The sequence below is a fragment of the Rhipicephalus sanguineus genome, chromosome 6, assembly GCF_013339695.2.
Source record: "Rhipicephalus sanguineus isolate Rsan-2018 chromosome 6, BIME_Rsan_1.4, whole genome shotgun sequence".
NCBI lineage: Eukaryota > Metazoa > Arthropoda > Arachnida > Ixodida > Ixodidae > Rhipicephalus > Rhipicephalus sanguineus.
In genome coordinates this window covers 158,723,756-158,741,100 of record NC_051181.1, presented here as the reverse complement: position 1 = coordinate 158,741,100, position 17,345 = coordinate 158,723,756, and the positions used below count along the sequence as shown (strand labels likewise).

At 46.2% G+C, this 17,345-nt stretch overlaps 2 protein-coding genes across 2 annotated transcripts in view; one reads left to right on the top strand and one right to left on the bottom strand.

Annotated features, from left to right (window-relative positions):
• LOC119396884 (elongation of very long chain fatty acids protein AAEL008004) overlaps positions 1–17,345 on the top strand; it is a 381,218-nt gene that overhangs the window by 39,046 nt on the left and 324,827 nt on the right. The gene's annotated exons all lie outside the window — the stretch shown is intronic.
• LOC119396887 (uncharacterized) overlaps positions 1–17,345 on the bottom strand; it is a 204,282-nt gene that overhangs the window by 170,529 nt on the left and 16,408 nt on the right. The window lies entirely within an intron of this gene.

Genomic DNA, 17,345 nt, shown 5'->3' with positions numbered 1-17,345 from the left:
GCAGGCGCTGCTCTCGCTCCACCAAGGCACGACATTCGCCCGTCGAAATCGCGTCCTTTCTGCAACGCATATTGCAGCAGTTTTGTTAGTCGGTGCTCTCGCAATTGAAGCAGTCGGCGGCAGAGAAATCCCGTTCGTGCACGTGGAAGCTGCACTACTCCGATGAGCCGACGCACGCTAACACGAATCCAAAGGCAAAGAACGTAACTGCGTCAAGGGTGCCTCGGCGACGCCAGCGCGGCCAGTCTACCTCTCTGGTATCGAGACGCTTTAACCATGACCTCCGATATCACGTGCAATCTCGGAGTAAGCGCTAGTAAGTGTCGATCGTGAAGCATTACTTCTTTTCACCTCTCACAGACGGCGGCACCGCCCCGCTCCGCCCGCCGCGAAAGAGAAGGTGTGAAAGATATAAGGCGCGTTCGCGCCGTGCCTAGCATCTCCCGAGTTGGCTTAGTCGGCAGAGCGTCGGGCGCTTGCCGTCGCGGCCGCAACGTCGTGGGTTCGATTCCCAGCGGGGTATCTTTTTCCTGGTTTTTTTTCTTTCTCACCCGTTGGCGTCCATTTTATCAACGTCATATCCGTGACGGATGTACTTGGTGGACCCCGGCATAAAACACTTTCGTGTTAAAAGGCAAAACAAGGGTAACGTCACGCCAGCCTTACCTACGCAGCACAGGCGATTCTTGGTACAGCCGTGGTGCTAAGCCGTCTCCGACGTGACGTCATTGGTGGAAAGAAACCGGCACACTCAGTGTCGCACAACAATCTTACTTTTTTCGAATACCTTTTTCGAATGTGCAACACAAGTGACTGCACGAATATAAAATGAAAATGGGGTATTGGAGCCCGGCTTCCACCTAGGCTCCAATACCCTATTTGTCTTCATATTGCGACAGATTGAAACTGTTTCTGCCCGGAAGCACGAGTATATAGGCTTCCAATTCCTAGAATGGCCCACATCGAAGCCTACACTTTTTTGCCTCGCAAAAACCGTGCTTCGTTGCTGAATCGAAATACACTACGTATACATGCTGTGCGAATGTACGCAAGAACGGTCGCAATCGGTCGGGCAAGCTACATCGGCCAGTCACAGTACTTTACCAAGGCTAACCACTGTACAAGCTGAATACATGTTTTTCCTTTTCTTCGGCAGTAAGACATCCTCCCCCCTCCCCTCTCCTTGTTCCCTAGAATAAGAAAAGAAAAGAAAAGGAAAGAAAAGAAAAGTAAAAGTGAGGAACTGCGAAAACGACGCATACACGCGAACGCGCGCGTGCGCCAGAATATGACTCAGCTCAGCTCAAGAAAGGAAGCACACGGAGAGCTCGGACTGTTAATTCTTATTGTGCAAACGTTGTTTTCGCTGGATATTATCATTTCTGGGGCTTAAAAGAAATAAATGTCAATGAAGATATGGCCTAAAACACGAGCCGTATATATGGGAATGAAAGTATTCGAACTGTACTCCTGATTAGCTGCCGCCAAACAGAGCTTGCACAGCACTGCACGCTTTTGTAGCAGCCGGGCATATAGCTGAATGGAAGGGGACTGCTCATGCAAGATTGTTTTCGACAGCCGTGCGTCCATCGCACTTCGCCGTTGGCTAGTCTGGCTATGTGCCTTCTTACTTCACAAACAGATAAACAAACAAAAATAAACACCGCATTATGTGGCCCTTTCAAAGGCTGTGGGGAAAAACTTATATTTTCCGGCGACAGCAACTCTTGGTTGTTGCAAGAAGAAGTAAGTTTCACGCGGGAGGAAGCAAAACAAATAACCGGCATCCAGGTTATGTTTGCGTGCGTCTCAGAAATGACTCCCGTGGGACTTGAGGGACAGGGTCACGAGCGCTTGAATAAACAATAGGCCCCGTGGCCTCCCTGTTTTGTCGGGTAGTTTCCAGGTACGAAAAGGGGTTCCAATGCGGCCAGTTCAATTTCACCTCCATTCTCAATCGCCAGGCGAGGCGTCAACGCATACTACGGACGTGATGGCTCCCCAAGCAGTATTACTCCTACCCACCCAGACATTCTCTCCCCGCTATTTCAGCTTTTGCAGATATTCGAAGGAGGCGTTATCTGGGGACTTTTCTATGCGTGTGGAGCCATGTTTTCAGTGTAGCCGGCAGTACGGCACTATGACACAGCGATCGCTTACCGGAGGCTCACCATCCAGTATATCTTTACATTGTCGAGAGTGTAAGTGCACACCAAAATTCGATGAATGTACAGTTTTGTATAGGCACATGAATGAAGAAGCGCGTGTAATGATTAAGGCTTGGCATATCGATAATAGTGGTAGCGCATGCGCGAGTCAACCATCGAATAACTAGCATAAAGAAGAAATCAAATGTCTTAACAGTTATTTTTCACATAGACTCCCACGCGTGCCGGATTGATAGGTTCGCCTATTACCTGGACATGTGCAGATAAGTTTTTGTGTCATTTCTTTTCCGGCGCTGTGCGCCTCCTCAGTTGTTAGTCGGCGTTTGTGGTGTCTCGACTTCTTTCCTGTGTCCGCCTTTGCACGCCCTGCCTTTTAGAATGGACACAACGTCACTAGTTCTTCCATCGGATTGTCACCGGCGTTATTAATCCGGGGCCGAATTCACAATTCGTCTAGTTCGTAAGCGCTAAATGCCATTGGCCGGTAGGCTTTGCTAATGATATGTACGGTATCAGCATCGGCTGACATATTCTGTAAGAAATTTTTTAGCGTAACGTATGACTTTTTTTGCGAATTCAGGCCCCGATGACTTTGTTTCGAAACTAGCGTACGGGGAAGACCAGAAAAAAAAATTGAATATTGTCTTTCCACCTTGAACATAGTGTAGCTTCGCACTGATTCTGTTTCTCTTATATGTAAGTGCTGAAATTATATTAAATTATAAGGTTTATCTTCCAGAAACTGTGTAGCCGGCCAAGAGCGACGCCGAAGTTTGCGCTTTTAGCTTAAGACGTTTCAGCCAATCACGATGAGGGACATATCGCAAGCTTAGCCAGCTGATCAATGGGAAAACGCACTTACGAAAGAGAAGTTTTGTGCATTCGGCCCCTGATCTTCTTTTTGCGAAATAACCGCAGCCACAGCGAATCCTTCACAGCGAATGCTCCTGTTTTTTTCTTATTGTGGCTTCGATGCACTGTGAAGAAATTGAGGCATGCAGAAGCAATGCAAATGTCGAGAGGAGTCTTTCTCTTTCCCTTTTCTCGTTTTCCAAAGGTGAACCAACGCAGGGAAATCGCTTTATGTGGCCGTCCAGAATAAAGCCTGCAGCTCAGAGCGATTTCGCAATGAGCGGGCCGTTTTCAGTCGCCCGAGGAATGTCTCAAGGGTGAGCTGGAGATGAAAGAAACATGACAAGCTTCTTATGCTGGATCTTCCAGTAATTTGCAAAATAAAGCGATACTTCAAGAACATTCCTGTGTGCCCCTTACTCACTTTGATATTCTATGCGATGTTGGCAATTCAAACGAGATCGGCAATGTGCCATATTGCTCAGAGGCTGCATGCAGCCTCTTCCTCTAGGAGAAACCGAAACACGACTGCGGCGATTCGTCGTAGAGGTTGAGCCCTAGCAACAAACACAACTGTTCTGTAACATTTCTGCACTTACGTCGGTACTTTGTGTTATCGAACTCAGCGCATCAAAAATGACATGTCGGGCTTCGTGGGATCAAGAGCAGTAGTTTCTTCACTCCCTCCACACTTTGTTTTTATTTCGAACGCTTGCCCTTATAGGCATGGTAATTCGCGGCATTAATAAAGCACATGTAAATTTATTCGAAGCTCTTTTAGTTCTGAAATGTGGAAACGAAAAGAAAGAACAAAGAAAAAAATTCGGCAGATCCCACGCCTTGTGGGAATCGGTTTCAGGCGAGGCAGCCGGCCAGTGATTGTCTAGGCTGCATTTTTTGGCTTTGAGAATGCGTTAGAAACGTCCATCAACGTGTTTTTGTAAGTATAGTAGTTGTGTGCACATCGTGGGCTTACCAGGAACGTCGACTACCTGGTGTTTAAAGGGTAACTTATGGTCTGACGTAACGTCAGCGTCAGAACTCACGTTAGAGCACAGATGTCAGTATTGTCGGAACGAAGTCCACCTTACGGCGCGATGATGTGAATATCATACGTAACTTTCTTTAGCGTATTCCTCCGAGGTCGAGCAACGCTTGAATACAGCTTGCTGATTCATACGAATAAAAATGTAATGTTTATTAGACTGGTATAAAAGCGGAGTCAACACTGGAGCCCCAATTAACGTTAACCCGACGAAACGCCTGTATGATATGAGTAAATACGTAATGCTTATTGCTTTTGTATAAAATTAAATAGCCAGCACTGCAACCACAATTGATGTTGCACTGACATTACGCCTGCATAGGGTCTTTTTTCCAAAGTAGCTTCAAGACCTGGCGTGGTTCTGTGGTAGAATACCTGACTGCCACGCAGAATGCTTGGGTTCGGTTCCTACTGGGATCCTGATTTTTATTCTTTACATTTGTCGTGTCAACGCTGCCGATGTCGGTTTCTCTTATCACTCTCGCATTTAAATTACCAATGTCTGTTCTCGCCGTTCCTGGGTGAATATAATTTGTCAATCACCTGTGGCGCATACCCGTACACCGCGGCCCGTGGTATATGTGCCACACGTGTCTGGAGGAAAGGGTTTGACGACGTACGCGACGGGATTTTCACGTGATTCATATCATGACCAGACAGTCATATTTGTGAAACCCTCTTACCCTCCTATACCAATTTTGGTCAAGAACAAATTAAAGAGGCCACCATCAGAGCACCCAGACGTAGGCGGCTAAATAGATAATAGGTACGTAGATAGAAACGCTCAAAGTGCTTTAGGTTCGCTAAGAAATGCTTCGCATTTTACAGGCCAAACGGCAGCTCGAGCCGCGTTGTTGGGAACTGCATCTATGCAATTAGTTGCATTGGTCCTTTGCAGAGATCGGCTCCTTAAAAAGAAAAGAGAGAGAGAGAGAGAGGGGGGGGGGAAATGGAGGCGTATTTTGCATATCACACGACTTCTACATTCGTTTTCGCACGAACTAAATAAATAAATAAATAAATAAATAAATAAATAAATAAATAAATACCATTCCTGTTTGGCTTTCAATATTGCCACATGGTAAACCGGAGTTTTCAATTGATTATTCAATCATGTCTGGATTGGTTGCCACCGATGCCAGAAAATCAAGGAAAATCGAGAAAAACGAAAGAAACATAATTGTAATAAAATGCTGCAGTACACTATAACAGCCTGACAAACCAGGGATAATAGGACTTTATATATGCCGCGCTGCTTTTTCTGGCTCCGAGGAAATTATTGGTTAGAGAGAGCACGTAGAGAAGGGAAACCGGTGGGTAATGATCGGGAACATCATCGCCTGTAAAGCTTGCTTTTTTGCACAAAGAGTAACCTTACAGAGAAGCCGACTGTACAACAGCACTGGAATCCGATCGGTAAAGCGAATGCGGTGTGCCAACGATTGTAGTAGTAGTTGCAGATTCTGAAAGGCCATTGGCTGGTCGTTCACGCACACTTCTGTGCAGAACAGTCGTAGCGTCTTGTATCTTCCGTATGTCTGCCGCACAGCACGGTGCAGTGAACGTTACGGTGTAAAGAAGATGTTAACGAACTATAATACGCGCTACGAAAACATGAGCAAACTTGACTGGTCAATCCTGATATCCAGTAACGATAGGGTAAAACGTGAATTTCTTGTAGACTGTCGGGTCTTCTAGCCCCCCTCTGCAGCACGCACGGTGGAAACTTTTTAAGCATGCACCATAACAACAAGCGCCGCCTCGGCCATGCGCATTTGAAGGGTCAGCGTGGGCAAAGGACCCGCACAGGAGCGGTCCAGACGGAGGCTGGCCGATGAGAAGCAGGAGAGACTAGGGCTGGGGCTCTTTTCCCTGGGGTGGGTGGCGGCGCGACGCGTACATAGCGTTTCCTTCTGGCGTTCTGCGGAGGGGGACCGTGATAGAACAGCCTGTCTGTCGTTCTACTACAGTACCTTGTCTAGCGCTGCCTGTTCTCGTCTTAAGGTTAGACTAGGTTAGGTTTTTCACTGTCATCATGAGGTTCCATATAGAGTCCATGTGAGATCATAGGTTAGGCTAGACTAGGTTGGGTTAGGTTAGGAAAAGCGTGCGAGGTGAGCCGAGGTGGCTGGTGCCTTCGTGTGAGCTGTCCCCTAGCAGGCTCAAGGCAATGGCCTGGGAGAAAAGCCAGTGAAAGGGAAGGTAGGGGGGCAGATCACTGCATGTCCCTTCCTCTAGCTTGCCGGGACAAGACGGCTGCGCTAGCTATCCGTGCAGCTGAACGCACAGCCGGCTGTGGTGGTTTCATATAAATTGCTATCGCTATCAATGTGTACGTGCCCCTTCAAACGAAACGTCGACTTTTGTTGCCGCTGTTACGACGCTTAACGTCGGTGCGCTTCAAATCCTTCCGGGGCTCTTCGTAATAACCTCGTTCGCTGATCATTAGGACACTCTTAAACGTTTTACCTGATTTCTTCAAGAGAGTAAAACAATGTAGTACAAAGACGCAAAAAGTAAGTCACTTATTTGAATAATTTTTTTCCTTCTTTAACACTAATGTTGACGCAGAGTGCTCCGTTCGCTCACTACAACAAAAGTCATAACGCCCTTCTTTTTACAAATGTGCAGAAGCAGAACAAATGAAACTATCCGGATTTACGAGGGCTCCCTGAAAATTGACTTGGAGCTTTCATGACAAAGGCGAGCGCTGTTCGCCTTAAGTCCACCGGGAGAATTCACTTGGAACGAGGCTTAAAGGATGTTCCTCCAAAGCTCTTCAATCCGATTCGACCTGCGACGCACAGTCATTACCGTGTTACAAAAGCGCCAGCTCAAAGACCATAAACAATGGAATGAGGCCGGATTGTTTCGAATCGCATGAAAGAATCAGGGAGTTTCGAAGACACGAAATCCGAGGTGAACAATTATTATCACTCGAAGAAAAGTATTTGTAAATAAAAAATACCATTAGCACTTTTCTTGACATCAAAGCCCAACTGTGTTCATTATAGATGGCAAAAGATATTACAGTTTCGTCCTGCGCGAGAGACAGAGACGGGGATAAAGGTTGCAGGTTTTTAAAGGTTACTTTTTTACGTCATAAACTGGAAGGTACGTTTTCTTGTTGGAATTGCAATTCGTGCTAAGACCGGCACGGTCTACAAAAAGAGAAATGCTCAACCTACTGAAAATTCCCGATTGTTTAGTTTTTACTGTTTACGTTGAACATTCCATGCTTTGTGTTTTTGCGTTTAACGTTGCGTTCTTTGACCCGAGCTTTAGCTTTCGTTGGAGGCCAAGTTAGGAGTGATTCAAACAGCGTCTAAAGTCTCCTTTTGTTCAGCGTAAGACCCAATTATGAAATAAAGAACTAAAAAATTAGAGCAGCTTGCTATAAATCGCGCAAGACTCGGTCACAGCAGTGGGCACCTAGATGGACATGGCTTACTGGGCCTTTACCACCTCACCCCTCTCTCTTTCCCACCCCTTGCTATGCTATACTATACTACACTTCTCTTGTTAACCATCTGTACAGAGTGATCTGGCGGTGATTGAGCGGGCGCCGGTTCATGATGATCATTTTCTATCTACGACATACGGCAAACCTCGAACATAACAGCTCTGCTGTAAAAATGAGGAACAGGAGACAAAAAGGTGACAACATGAGCACTTACCAACAACAACCAGTTGTTAGTAAGCGCCCGCGGCATTCACGGCAGGGGGCGAACGCCATACCTTGTGAGGACTCAATCACGCGACGTCGAGGACGCGAGAGAGTCGACCGTCTCGCGGCAACCTCGCACACAGCGGGGCAACGACATCGCTATTGAGCTACCGCGTCACGTACAAAAGGCAGTTATGAGCTCCCGATGATAGTATGGCGAAACTCCTGGTATACTATATCAAGATGAATAAGGTAAAGTTCGAGAAAAGAGAAAAGTGGGCAAATAAAGCACAATACAACGATTTTCGTGCACGTGTAATTCAGCGCGAAGCCAGCGCCGATGTCTATGAAAGGTGGATGCTTTCTTTGAGAAAGGTCAGTCACCTTTCCTAGACTAGCCGTGGCTCATACGTCAATAGGAATTTCGTCTTCTAATGAAAGAAATGAAAGACAGAAAAGAAAAGAAGACTACGATGGTGTTGTTTGATATGTGTGTGTGTGTGTGTGAATGTGTTTTCGCATATGTGTGCTCGTGTGTTTATTTTAAGTGTAATACTATTTGTATGTTATTTTTTGTGTTGTATAAAGAGTAGTCGGCGCCTTGTTTGTGCACCAACATCTCCTTTTGCATTGCATCAATAAAATGACTTTGTTCTCTGGCCATGATTGGTTCCAATATTGAGGCATCGGGCTCGTAGAGAAATATTCCGCGAGCAAATAGCAGCCGCTACAGTCACAACGTGCTCTGCTCCGCGAGTACACACAATTAAATCCAATTCAAAACAATGAGCGCTTATTGTGGAGGAATTCGAGTCAACTTTGTAGTTGTAGAGGGTAATTGGACGAAAAAAAAAAGGTTGGAGTAGGCAATAACAGAAATACCCCGTGTTCACACTACGCTGGACACTTGTGCACAAAGCCAGTAATTTGTAAAGTCAATTTATATTTCAGGTGGCAGGCAGCGAAGGTGTTCGCCAGCATGAGTCACAGGGCAGGGCGCGGTGTATCGACCAGGTTCGCCGACTCCCATCCATTGTGTGTGGGTAGCGCTTCGCTGATTCTCAGCTGATGACATCCTGCCACTTCGAGGCCAAGAAAAGAAACTCATTACGAGACTATATTTGGCCGCAGCTATGGCAATAACCCATCTCCTTTTTCAGGAATACGACAGCCCACTGTGAGACGCAAAAAAAAAAAAGAAGAGCTCTTACGGCTCGGCAGATTCAGACTCAACGCAGAAGAAGATGGTACTACACATTACATCCGGGCGCTGTCAGGTAAGGTTATTCCAAACTGTTTCATTGGTGTTTTCTTCATTCGGTCTTCACGATTGGTCAATTTCTTTTTTGCGCCACGCCCACTTCACCTGCGTGTGAGTCGGCGTTAAGAACACTGCGAAAACTTCCCGTCTCAAAACGAATTTACGTACGGATTACGAATGAAAAAGCCGAAAAGAAGAAAAAATATGCCGTATTGAAAATAGCGTACTTTCTTATTTTTTATGTAGTCGTGCTTAAATGGTCATTACGCAGAGGACAATTTTGGAGTCATTTGTTGCATCGCGTTACGAGCAGCTGCCCAGAAAATTTCGACCAATCAAATACAGCTAACGGCCAATGTGGAAGATAAATGCGGGATATTTTTACGTTATAATCACCCATATTTTTCTCCAAGAAAATTTGGCAGATCCCACGTACCGTGGGAATCGATATTATGCGAAGCATGCGTGGGATGGTGAGTGTGGCGTAATTTTTCACATTGAGCGAAACGTTACGGAATGACGCTAGAGAGATATGGAAGTTGTATACGCACACTCATATGCTGAAGAGTCGCATATCTATTATATAACCAGTTGTTTTACACTAGCGTAACGATGGCAACAGCAACATGGCTGATAACAACTCCTGACGCGGTAGCTGATATGTAGTTTAGAAGAGCTTTCTAGTACCTTCATGATATGTAGTGCTTATATTCTTCAATACTGGATAGTGCGAATCCGAACAGGACAAAGAAGGAACACAGATGCACAGGACAGGCGTTACTCGCAACTAAGCTTCATTCATGAAAGTTTGCCTAGATAAATACACAGCCGAGTGGCAAGCGCAGGCGCACTGCACGTTCGTTACAGTCACAGTTACAGTTATAATGCTTATACTTGTCCGTTGTGACGGACAACGCACGCAAGTTTCACGAACCCGTGTGTATGTGTAGAAAGGTTTCTTGACGGTTCTTGACAAGGTCATCATCACCCATGACCAGTGAGCACCACCAGCTGCACCGGACTTGTTAATCGGATACTTTCGTGATCGCGGCTATGAGGAGTCTAAGCGTAGTGAAGGGCGAGTATATAGTGCAGCTGGTGGAAATCCTGGATGCCTCTACCGATGGAAATGATCTATGATGCCTCTTGTCGTTGACGTGGCACCGAGGTCTTTTGATGCCCACCTCCACATATAATCGTCTTTCACGCAGTATAAGGACCAAACGTTGTTGGGTCTTGATAAATCAATGTTGAAGCCACCGGTAGTGATGAGAGGCCTGGTTCTCTCAGCAGATTTATTGTAGGAAGCATTGACGCCGGTTTTTTTTGCGTAATCCACGTGGTCCACGTTGAGGACTACGTGGACGAGGGGATGGTCGTTGAGCGTCTTCCAGGGGTGTTCTGTCTTCAGTTTCTTCACTTTCCTTGTGTCACGCCACGGTGGTGTAGCGGTTAAGGTGCTCGGCTGCAGACACGAAGGTCGCGGGTTCGATCCCGGGCCTGCGGCGGTCGCATTTCGATGAAGGTAAAATGCAGGATGCCCGTGTTCTGTGCGATCTCGGTACACGTTAAAGAATACCCGATGGTCAAACTTTCCGGAACTGTTCGCTACGGCGTCTCTCATATCATATCGTGGTTCTCGGACATAAAACCCCAACAGTTATTACGATATCACATTCCTTGCGTGTCAAAGTGTGTGTTGGCGGTTACTGTGTTAGTTGAGACACCTGTATCACCTGTGGCGCGTACCCGCATAACAACTCTGGTTTACGGGCATGTGCCACGCGTGACTGAGAGAAAGGGTTTCATGACGTACGCGACAGGTATTTGCATTATCATGTCATGACCAGTGAATCGTGTGTCGTCATACACTGATCCCCTGCTGTGCCAATTTGGTATATTACTAGTTTGGAGACGACCAGGAGAACGCCCAGACGTAGGCGGCTAGATAGATAGATAGATAGATACGTAGATAGAAACGGGCGAAGTGCCTGATGTTCGCTAAGAAATGCTTCGCATTTAAAACAAGTTTGATTATATTCAGGGACTCGCAGGCTACAATAAGTTTAGAAGACAGCTGATCACCGATCACTCTAAAGCTAGCTTCTCGGATCCCCGGTCAGGGCAGATATGTTTTCGTATATTGAAAGTAAATTCCAGAAAAAGTTTCAAGCGAGTGTCGGAGCGTATATTCGAGTGAAACACAACACAGTCTATAGCCACGCGCACAATGTAATGTGAAACCCGTTCTCAACTCGTTTTACGTGTTTATGGTTTCTCATTTGGTTGCAGCAAACATTGCTTGATCAAAATGCATACCACGGAAGCCGAGACATCAGCTTATCTCTCTGCACTAAAGGTTATATCCTTACAAAGAACTGGTCATGGTGAAACTCCCGAATGCGGTTGTAGATTTACTGAAGAAGGTTTATATAACCTGCATCTAGATTTCCCCACATCACGACAGGCAGGACGCCGAGTAAATCGACATCAATGGCATTACAGCGCAGACCAATCATCCGAGAAAAAAGTTGGGCCGTGGCCAAGAAGGGCCGTTCAAAAGTGCGATTTAACAGCATTAAAAAATTTGTTGAAGACAGCTTTAACGCCGCTGTGTATATGCACGTGACCGCCGGTGATGTTATATTGACTGTCATGTTGTGTCTGTACATGATAACGCAGCTATGTGTTGCGCATACCACCCACTGATTTGAGAGCTTCTTGTTCTATTATATTATATTTCGTATCTTTGAGAGTTTCTTTACAATGTCCTGGAGAGTGAATGTGATGGCGAACAAGTACGCAGTATGTACGACTCATTTTTTACGTACCGGTGTTACATTGACAACTTTCCTTGTTATTGTGTTGTATTGACCCCTGTGTGTCGTACGATGTATCTACTCAAGGGCGTTGTATCTACAAGAGTAGCTGGAGCCTAACTTGGAAGGAGGAGGATGTTGTAGGTTGCCGGCGGATCTAGCCTTGCGAGATTTGCAAGCAATTGCCCTCCCGGTTTCCTCCTTTCAGCTTATGTTGAAAATATGTCCATTTTTCTAAAAAGCGAAACGCGAGCAGGCTACCAAAGACGGCGCGCGCAGCGTGACGCAACAGTGCTCATGCCGGGAGTCCTATGAGCTATCCCCGCATACGGTGTTGTGCTGGGCCGCGTATCACCACACCATGCCCCTATATAAATGTCACTCAATCACCATTCACATGCGAGGTCTGTAACGTTTAAAAACTTAAAAGTAGCCGCGACACCTCCTTCCTGAATCTCCAGTGACCATGCGGAAGCCCCATATCATTCACACTGCCCTGTGGCGAGCCTATTTGGGCGTCAACATCTTATAGCATCCTCATAAAAAAGGGTGAGAAAGGTTAGAAATCTAAACGCCGCTCGTAGAAGTGACCAGCTATTTTCATTGGGGCTGCCACTTACGGAGGTCTGAACGACATTGATTGGATGAGGATGGAAGCATGCGATACGACGGGTCTATAAATCGGCAGGACTTTGTCGTCAACAACGTACGTTACGAACATTAGCTCTGTTAATTCAGGGTTACACAGTTGGCGGAGTCTCAGACGGTGCGCCAACCACTGCGCCCGAGGGTTTGCGGAGTAAACTGTTCGGTGGAAACCGAACCCCTCTCTTAGTAGTTTTCCGTGGTTTTACTTTGGTTTCAGGGGCGTAGCCAAGGGGGGGGGGGGGGTTGGGGGGTTCAAACCCCCCCCCGAAATTTTTCAATTTTGCTTGCGTATATATACACGCACACATACAAACGCACGCACGAACATGCATAAAGTATGGTTGAACCCCCCCCCCCCCGAAAAAAATTTCTGGCTACGCCCCTGTTTGGTTTATATTGTAATTACTTAGGCGGACAGCTGTCATCGAGTTAAAGCTCGGTCAAGGCCTCCCACGATTAACTGTTCGTATTTGAATCCGTGTGACTCGATTGCTTCTTGTCAACGAGGACTTGTAATTGACTCTTTTGTTTGCACTCTGGCGGGGCGTCGATATGCTTCCCGAAAGCCAGGGGGTGGTGGGGGAAGTCGCTCTGGAGCCACCAAGAGAGCAGGTCGGAGCGAGTGCTGGTCAGATATTTTATAGAGCGGAACAATATGCGAGTTCTTAAATGTCTAACTCGGGTAACTAAAGTCAAATAAATCAAATCAGAAAAATGTCCGCGGATCTCATGTTAGATCGCCTCGTCTCTCCGGCGCGGAGAAAGTAGCGAATACGTTTCTACGCTACAATATGTGCAGCATCAGGGTTGGCCGATATTTTCTATTACGAACAATAATAGCGTAAGGCGTCCTTTTTTAAAACGGGCCCTGAGCACGAAGTGAAACAGCCTCGTGACAGCAACTCGCATGTGAGGAAGCAACCACCTCTTCACCCGAGTTTTACACTCAAGCTAAGGCTTAGGATCTTCAACGATTTAGGGGTATCACATATCCGTAGTTTCGCAACAAGCTTTTGCCGGAATTTCTCCATCTTTTTGTAATAAGTATTGCATTCGCTTTCATGCTCTGCCTAACATGATCTTTATATTTGTTTCGTTCTCGCTACAACAATATTTCAACGTGTCCTCGCTGCACTTGAAACCAATCATTAGCCTACACTGAAAAATTGGGCAGTGCCTTGGCTCTATGGTGGTCTATTTGAGCCGCTTTAGTTTTGCTTATTGCTGATGTAGAAGTGTCGCTTCTACGCAAGAAACTACTTGACTGCAGCACACACCCGGATTTCGTCACTGCACAAACCCGTCGACGGTGTGGCGCAAGAGAGCGATTAATCATTCCGGCCTCCTTTATTTTGATCCTTCACTGATTCTTTATTTAGTGTTTCCATTCTATACGGCTGCAATACAAATATTAAAAAAGAGTTAACAGATTCGCCCAAATGCAAAACCATTGTAACCTTCAGACAAATATAAGTTCACAACATCCTCGCTTCTAGTTTCTATTTATACTGATTCCCGGAACTCCCTTTCTTTGACCCAATTTCCTCTCTCCCTCATCCTCGTATTCGTCTTTACAAAAAAAGTAAAGAAATACCAGGCCATTGTATGCGCAGTTTCTGCTTTCTTAGGAAACCACTACTGGGTCGACAGCACCAACTGAGACACTGAAACCCTTACCGTTTCCAGTTTTTATCTTCCCTTGTTAATAGAGGTTGACACCAGTATACTCACTACTTTATGGCGCTCTTGGGCCTTGCACCAATAAACTGCTAATTATCATGACAATCATAATAATCATCACCGCCACCACGACCTCGACCAATACGATTGCCAGCACCCCCGCTCTACAGAGCCAGTACCACAGCTTCCATTATTGTTTGATGCATTACAACATAAAGCTTTAATTATCATCATCGTCATTTGTACCACACCTGTGCACCTATCCGAACATAATATTAATGAGAACGAACAGACAATAACGCCAAGGAAAGTACAGGGGGTGTTATCTGTAGTATTTAGAATATAAATGTGAAGAAAGTAAAGTGGACGAAAAGATGACTTGCCGCCGGCAGGGACCGAACCTGCGACCTTCGAATAACGCGTCCGATGCTCTACCACTGAGCTACGGCGGCGGTCATCTTCCCGTCCACTTTCTGGGGTATATATGTTGATTTAAACCTAGGAGTGTTAGTCAGCGCCAATCGCAGCCATGGCGACGAGTGTGGAACACTCTTTTTTTGCCTGTTGGCGTCACGTAGCACGTGATCTTTATACGAGTTGGCAGCTGACCAATAATCCCTCGCATACTACCTGAAGGCATTAAGTCTGCCAGGACGAGACCCTAGCTATGAATGAAGGAAAGCAGATGATTTTCAAGGGCTCGTTTTATCTTTGTTAGACACAATATTAATGAGAACGAACAGACAATAACGCCAAGGAAAGTACAGGGGGTGTTATCTGTAGTATTTAGAATATAAATGTGAAGAAAGTAAAGTGGACGAAAAGATGACTTGCCGCCGGCAGGGACCGAACCTGCGACCTTCGAATAACGCGTCCGATGCTCTACCACTGAGCTACGGCGGCGGTCATCTTCCCGTCCACTTTCTGGGGTATATATGTTGATTTAAACCTAGGAGTGTTAGTCAGCGCCAATCGCAGCCATGGCGACGAGTGTGGAACACTCTTTTTTTGCCTGTTGGCGTCACGTAGCACGTGATCTTTATACGAGTTGGCAGCTGACCAATAATCCCTCGCATACTACCTGAAGGCATTAAGTCTGCCAGGACGAGACCCTAGCTATGAATGAAGGAAAGCAGATGATTTTTCAAGGGCTCGTTTTATCTTTGTTAGACACAATATTAATGAGAACGAACAGACAATAACGCCAAGGAAAGTACAGGGGGTGTTATCTGTAGTATTTAGAATATAAATGTGAAGAAAGTAAAGTGGACGAAAAGATGACTTGCCGCCGGCAGGGACCGAACCTGCGACCTTCGAATAACGCGTCCGATGCTCTACCACTGAGCTACGGCGGCGGTCATCTTCCCGTCCACTTTCTGGGGTATATATGTTGATTTAAACCTAGGAGTGTTAGTCAGCGCCAATCGCAGCCATGGCGACGAGTGTGGAACACTCTTTTTTTGCCTGTTGGCGTCACGTAGCACGTGATCTTTATACGAGTTGGCAGCTGACCAATAATCCCTCGCATACTACCTGAAGGCATTAAGTCTGCCAGGACGAGACCCTAGCTATGAATGAAGGAAAGCAGATGATTTTTCAAGGGCTCGTTTATCTTTGTTAGACACAATATTAATGAGAACGAACAGACAATAACGCCAAGGAAAGTACAGGGGGTGTTATCTGTAGTATTTAGAATATAAATGTGAAGAAAGTAAAGTGGACGAAAAGATGACTTGCCGCCGGCAGGGACCGAACCTGCGACCTTCGAATAACGCGTCCGATGCTCTACCACTGAGCTACGGCGGCGGTCATCTTCCCGTCCACTTTCTGGGGTATATATGTTGATTTAAACCTAGGAGTGTTAGTCAGCGCCAATCGCAGCCATGGCGACGAGTGTGGAACACTCTTTTTTTGCCTGTTGGCGTCACGTAGCACGTGATCTTTATACGAGTTGGCAGCTGACCAATAATCCCTCGCATACTACCTGAAGGCATTAAGTCTGCCAGGACGAGACCCTAGCTATGAATGAAGGAAAGCAGATGATTTTTCAAGGGCTCGTTTTATCTTTGTTAGACACAATATTAATGAGAACTAACAGACAATAACGCCAAGGAAAGTACAGGGGGTGTTATCTGTAGTATTTAGAATATAAATGTGAAGAAAGTAAAGTGGACGAAAAGATGACTTGCCGCCGGCAGGGACCGAACCTGCGACCTTCGAATAACGCGTCCGATGCTCTACCACTGAGCTACGGCGGCGGTCATCTTCCCGTCCACTTTCTGGGGTATATATGTTGATTTAAACCTAGGAGTGTTAGTCAGCGCCAATCGCAGCCATGGCGACGAGTGTGGAACACTCTTTTTTTGCCTGTTGGCGTCACGTAGCACGTGATCTTTATACGAGTTGGCAGCTGACCAATAATCCCTCGCATACTACCTGAAGGCATTAAGTCTGCCAGGACGAGACCCTAGCTATGAATGAAGGAAAGCAGATGATTTTTCAAGGGCTCGTTTATCTTTGTTAGACACAATATTAATGAGAACGAACAGACAATAACGCCAAGGAAAGTACAGGGGGTGTTATCTGTAGTATTTAGAATATAAATGTGAAGAAAGTAAAGTGGACGAAAAGATGACTTGCCGCCGGCAGGGACCGAACCTGCGACCTTCGAATAACGCGTCCGATGCTCTACCACTGAGCTACGGCGGCGGTCATCTTCCCGTCCACTTTCTGGGGTATATATGTTGATTTAAACCTAGGAGTGTTAGTCAGCGCCAATCGCAGCCATGGCGACGAGTGTGGAAACACTCTTTTTTTGCCTGTTGGCGTCACGTAGCACGTGATCTTTATACGAGTTGGCAGCTGACCAATAATCCCTCGCATACTACCTGAAGGCATTAAGTCTGCCAGGACGAGACCCTAGCTATGAATGAAGGAAAGCAGATGATTTTTCAAGGGCTCGTTTTATCTTTTTTAGACACAATATTAATGAGAACGAACAGACAATAACGCCAAGGAACGTACAGGGGGTGTTATCTGTAGTATTTAGAATATAAATGTGAAGAAAGTAAAGTGGACGAAAAGATGACTTGCCGCCGGCAGGGACCGAACCTGCGACCTTCGAATAACGCGTCCGATGCTCTACCACCTGAGCTACGGCGGCGGTCATCTTCCCGTCCACTTTCTGGGGTATATATGTTGATTT